This window comes from Podarcis liolepis (genome assembly GCF_965112155.1).
Source record: "Podarcis liolepis genome assembly, chromosome: 13".
Lineage (NCBI taxonomy): Eukaryota > Metazoa > Chordata > Lepidosauria > Squamata > Lacertidae > Podarcis > Podarcis liolepis.
Window position 1 is genome coordinate 3,165,827 of NC_139573.1, and position 5,013 is coordinate 3,170,839.

Below are 5,013 nucleotides of genomic sequence, written 5' to 3' on the forward strand. Positions count from 1 at the left end.
CGGTTGGACACAGGTCCTTCTCCTTCTTCCTGCTGTCATTTCTTCCATAATCCGGGTTCAGACTGATTCAGACTTGGAGGACACAACCTGGGGGGGGGGGGTCTGATCAAGCCCCTCTTCCCTGGCTGTTCCTTCCATTCTGCAACTCTTCCTCTTCTCCCATATCCTATCCATCCATCCACCTGGGAGTTCATTTCTCTTCAATTTTCCTGCCTTAAGAGGCCCTTGCAGGGCCTGTGGAACTCCATTCCACTGGGGATTTGCCAGAGCCCAAGCACTGCTTATTTGGGTTGCATTCTCAAGGCAGAAGAGACACCTTAGCTTTGATTTCTCTCTGCTGTTTTGTCTTCCTTCTCTCTCTCATTCCCTGCTTCTTTCTTCCATCTCCACCTTCCTGTCTTCCATTCCCAGCTGGGCTCCTTCTCCTTTTCCAGTCTTCCGTTTCTCAAGAGCTCCTTCTCTTTACTTGCTGCCCCTTTCCCTTCCTTCCTTCCTTCCTTCCTTCCTTCCTTCCTTCCTTCCTTCTAGTTCTCTCCCTCTCACCCTTTCAACGGGGCCTTTCCTTCTCCATCCTTTCCTCCTGGCCTTCTTTCATCCTCTCTCTCTTCTCCCCAACTCTCCCTCCCTCTTTCCCAGGCCCCCCTCGCTCTCTTCTTCCTTGGCCCTGTCTTCCCACCCCCCTCCTTCCTTTGCACCCACACTTTCCCACCCACCCCAAACCCCCTTCGCTTTCCTTCCCCTTCTCCCCCCGATCTTCTCTGTTTTGCGCACCCAAAAATTTTCTCCCTTTACTTCTCCCCAAAACTCCCTTCCTCGCTTTTTCCAAGTCATCTTTTCTTGCTTTCTCCTTCCTCAATCCGTTCTTCTATTCCCTTCCTTCTCCTCCTTTGCACCCCTTTCCCTTTCTTCTCTTCCTTGCCCCTCTCCCTTCCCTGTCCTGCAGCCCCCTCCTCTCCTCTCCTCTCCTCCCTTCTTTCTTCCTTTCCTTCTCTTCTTCCCCAGTTCCTCCTTCTTCCTCGGCTTCTCCCCTCTTCCCCCCCATCTCCCCTCCCCCCATCTCCTCCGCCTCGCCAACCCCTCCCCCCTCGCGCTCCTCCCTCTCCCCCCCCTCCTCCGGGCCGGGGTCCGCCTGTATCAGTTGGGAGGGAGGGGCTCCATCTCTCCATCTCTCCTTTCCCTCCCTCCCTCTCTCCCTCGCTCTCGGCTCCCGCCTCCCTGACGCGGCCGCTGATGCGGGCTCGGTGGGCGAGGCGAGCGGGCCAGGCAGCGGGGCCGGCGGGCGGGCGGGCGCCGAGAGCGGCCAAGCGGCGGCGGCGGCGGGCGAGCACGGGCCACCTCCCCTCCTAAGCCGGGGCGCCGCCGGGCACAGCGGCGTCGGGGGGGGCGCCCTCTGGAACCTCCCACCGGCCACCCATCCCGCCCGGCTCCGGCCTCTCCATCCTCGGAGGCAACAGCAGCAGCGGACGATCACCCAACCCACCTCTCCAGCCGTGCGCCCCGGCAGCACCCCACTTCCACCACCCACCACCCGCTCTCCCCCCCCCATGGCCTTCGGCTGAGAGGCAGCCTCTCTCCCCCTCCCTCCCTCCCTTCTCCCCCCAACCCCCCCTCCCAGGATGCGGGCAGCGCTGGGCAACGGACGAGACCCCCCGACGGCGGCCCCGGCACCCCGAGAAGCGCGCAGGCGGCGGCGCCGGCGGCCCCAACCCTCCTGCTCCTCCTGCTGCTGAGGCCGGTAAGGAGCCGCGACCCCGCTGGGGGTTTTTTTTGGGTGGGGGGAGACACAGACCACCCACGACGGGCTGGGGTGGGGGGCGCAGAGCCACGCGGGCCCCGGCAGCACCTCCATCTTCATCCCGCATCTCCATCTTCCCCGCGCGCCTCCATCCCTCCGTTCGCCCGCTCCATCTCTCCATCACCCCCCCCCCAAAAAGAAGAAGACTCCATTCCTCACCCCTCCACTTCTATAATCCCTTCTTCCTCACTGGCACCTGCTTCTCTCCCTCTCTCCCCCCCCCATCTCTCCCCCCCCCCACCCCACACACAACAGCAACCCAATTTGAATGGACGCACTCAGGGACGTAGGCCCCGGCACACGCGCGCTCCCACTGCCTCTCCTCTCCCCCCTCCAACCTCCTTGCCACCCCAGAGCGGGGGCCCCCACACGGAAAATGCCCCCCTCTCCCATTCCTCACCCCCACCCCCGTTTTCCAGAGGAATTAGAGCAAAATGCTGGCGTCGCCCCCCAGCGCAGCCGGCTTAGAAAACAAATAGATGCTATTCCCCTGCATTCTTCGTGTTAGCGCTGCCTCTCATCCTTCTGCAAAGGAGGAGCCGGGCCGGTAAAGCGTTTATTCCTTTATTCCTTCCTTCCTTCCTTCCTCCTGCTCTGCCTGTCGCCCTGGCTGCTGCTCCCGTCTTCCTTTGCTTACTTATCCATCCATCTTGTTCCGCCTGACACCTGGTCTGTCATTTCTTTCTCTGCGTGCCCCCCCCCCAACAATTTCCCCATTCCCTGCTCTCTTTCTCTCTCACATTCACCCCTTTCCTCTCTCTCTCTCTCCTTCATTGCTCCATTCCCCCCATCTAACCCTGCTCTGCAACAGGGGAGCGTTTTGGACCAGCCTTTGGCGGGGGGGGGGATGTCTCTCCCACCCACCTGCCCGCAGCTCAGCCAAGGCCCAACACGGTGGGGGGGGGGAGAGACCTTTCAAGGCTGGATGCGGCAACCGAGGAGACCCTGGCAGACCCCTGGACCGACCCCAGAAGCAGTCCTTGCAGGGGGCTGAGACCCCCTGCCAGTGTGGGTCAGAGGTGTTTTTCCTTTGGGGTGGGGGGAGGGGAGCCTTTGGAGAAGATCTCCCCAGAGGTATGGCGGGGTGGTTGCTGTGAGAGCCAGGAGGATGTGGAGAGAAGGAAGGCGGTGAGGAGAGAGAGAGAGAGAGAGAGAGAGAGAGAGAGAGAGAGAGGGAGCGAGGAAAACGGTTGTGTGGAGGAATAATCCCCAGGCCTGGGATGTATGGAAGCTCAGGTTGAGGAGGAAGAAGCCATCTGCCCTTTGGGGAATGATTGAGGACCATCCATCAGAACGGGGGAAAGAGGGCTTTCGGAGGGCACAGAATTTGGGGGGGCAGGCCCAGGATTTGGGGCAGAGGATGGAGGGGAGAGAGGGGTGGTTTCGGAGGCCGCTGAGCCTCAGCAAAGCCTCCCTCTCCTGGGACTAGCTAGAGCAAAGACTTGTAGGGTTGTAGCATCCCTGTTCATTGTCAGCTATTGCTGCTGTAGATCTGTTTCTTTCTACCTGTCCGCTGTGATGCAGAGCAAAAGTGTTGTGTTGTGTGTGTGTGTGGATCTGGGGTGCAACACGGCTGGGGGAATCCGGTAGCGCTAAGGCGCCCGCTTTTCAAGCCAGGGCTCCTTGTCTCCATCCCTGATGGAGAGGGTGTGGGGTCGCTGTTGCTGCTGCCTGCCCGAGTAGGCAACACTGAAGCAGGTGGGCCATCGACTCCTAAAACGAGGAGGCCAGTGTTTGGCCTGGGGGGCGGGGGGCGGGGGGCGGGGCAAGGAGTCCCCTTGGGAAAACGCTTTGAAAAAAGTAAAGAGGAATGGGGAAATGGGTTTGTGTTGGAGAAAGGATTCTGGCCCAATTTCTCTCAAACTCACCTCCACTCCATTTCCTGCTCTCTCGCCCTCCCCCCAGCAAGGCCTATGCCTCAGTGAAGCCTTCCTAAATTTGGTGATCCCTCCGGACAAAGCTGGACTCCCCCCCCCCCTTTCGCTATCGAGGGTTCAGGGAACAAGTTCCTACATGTGGGTGGATAACAGCCATATATCAAAAGGGAATTCCTCTTTGCTGCTGGTTTGGGGAGTTCCTCAGATCCCCCTGTTTTTATTTCCCCAGTCTTCTGGTCCTCATTACACACATGGCAAAACATTTCTGAATCTTCGGATGAGTCAAGCACCTCCAACTGTTTTGGGACTACAACTCCCATCATCCCTAGCTAACAGGACCAGTGGTCAGGGATGATGGAATTGTAGTCCCAAAACAGCTGGGGGGGGGACGTGTTTGGGGATGCCTGGATTAGATAGTGTTGCTAGGACGCCTGCAGATATTTCTCTCCCAGGTACGGTCCTGGGATAGCAATGGGTTTTGGGGACTACAATTCCCATCGTCCACGACCCTTGGCCACGCTGTCTGTGGATCATGGGAGTCGGAGTCCAGAGAGTGGCCATGCAGGCGCCATGTCCCCATCCTAGATTGTCCTTTGGGGCTGGTGTGTGTGTGAGAGAGAGAGATTGTGTAGAATTGACATGTGTGTTGGTGACATTAAAGTTCAGTGCGTGGGGTCAGGCTAGATGACCCCTCGGACCCTTTCCAGCTCTGCCGTTCTTAAGTTTGTTATTTGTTTGATGCCCAAGCTGGCGTGGCTTCAGATTCTGAGCGGGACAAGAGGAAGTTTCACTCGCAACGTTGCACCAAGAGAGGAGAAAACAAAAACTGAACGGGGAGTTGATTTGCCAGTTGGGGGGCGCAGTTTGTGTGCTAACCCAGCCCCCCAGCCCCCAAATCTGGGGGTGGAAGGAAGCAGTACAACAGAGCGGGCACTTTGGAGTAGGGGAAATGACAAGGATTCGGTAAATTTGCGGAGGAGAAACGTATTCGTTCGATACTGGCTGTGACCGCTAAAGAGAACCTCCTTTCGCAGGGGCAGTCTACCTTAGAATATCGGGTCGGTGGCGATAAATAGCAGGGCAGTTGGAGCTGTTGACACAAGTGGACCAGGCGGGCCTGATCCTGCGGGGCATGTCTAATGTCCTGACTTATTTCTGGCATTTATATCATGCCTTTTCCCCTCCCAGGAGCTCAAGATGGCCTGTGCGTAGTTCTCACACTCATTTAATCGCCAGGTGGGTTGGGCTTAGAGGCAGTGACTCACTTTGTGGCTGAGCTTTGAACCCGGGTCTCTCCCAGGCCCGGCACTCTAACCACTATGCCGCACTGCCAGAAGGACT

General features: G+C 58.5%; 1 protein-coding gene across 2 annotated transcripts in view; it reads left to right on the forward strand.

Annotated features, from left to right (window-relative positions):
• Positions 1–1,609: 1,609 nt before the first annotated feature.
• NLGN2 (neuroligin 2) overlaps positions 1,610–5,013 on the forward strand; it is a 67,652-nt gene continuing 64,248 nt past the window's right edge. For both annotated transcript variants that reach the window (XM_083472589.1, XM_083472590.1), the window contains exon 1: positions 1,610–1,735. The gene's annotated coding sequence lies outside the window, so the exon portion shown is untranslated. The remainder of the gene's footprint in view (positions 1,736–5,013) is intronic.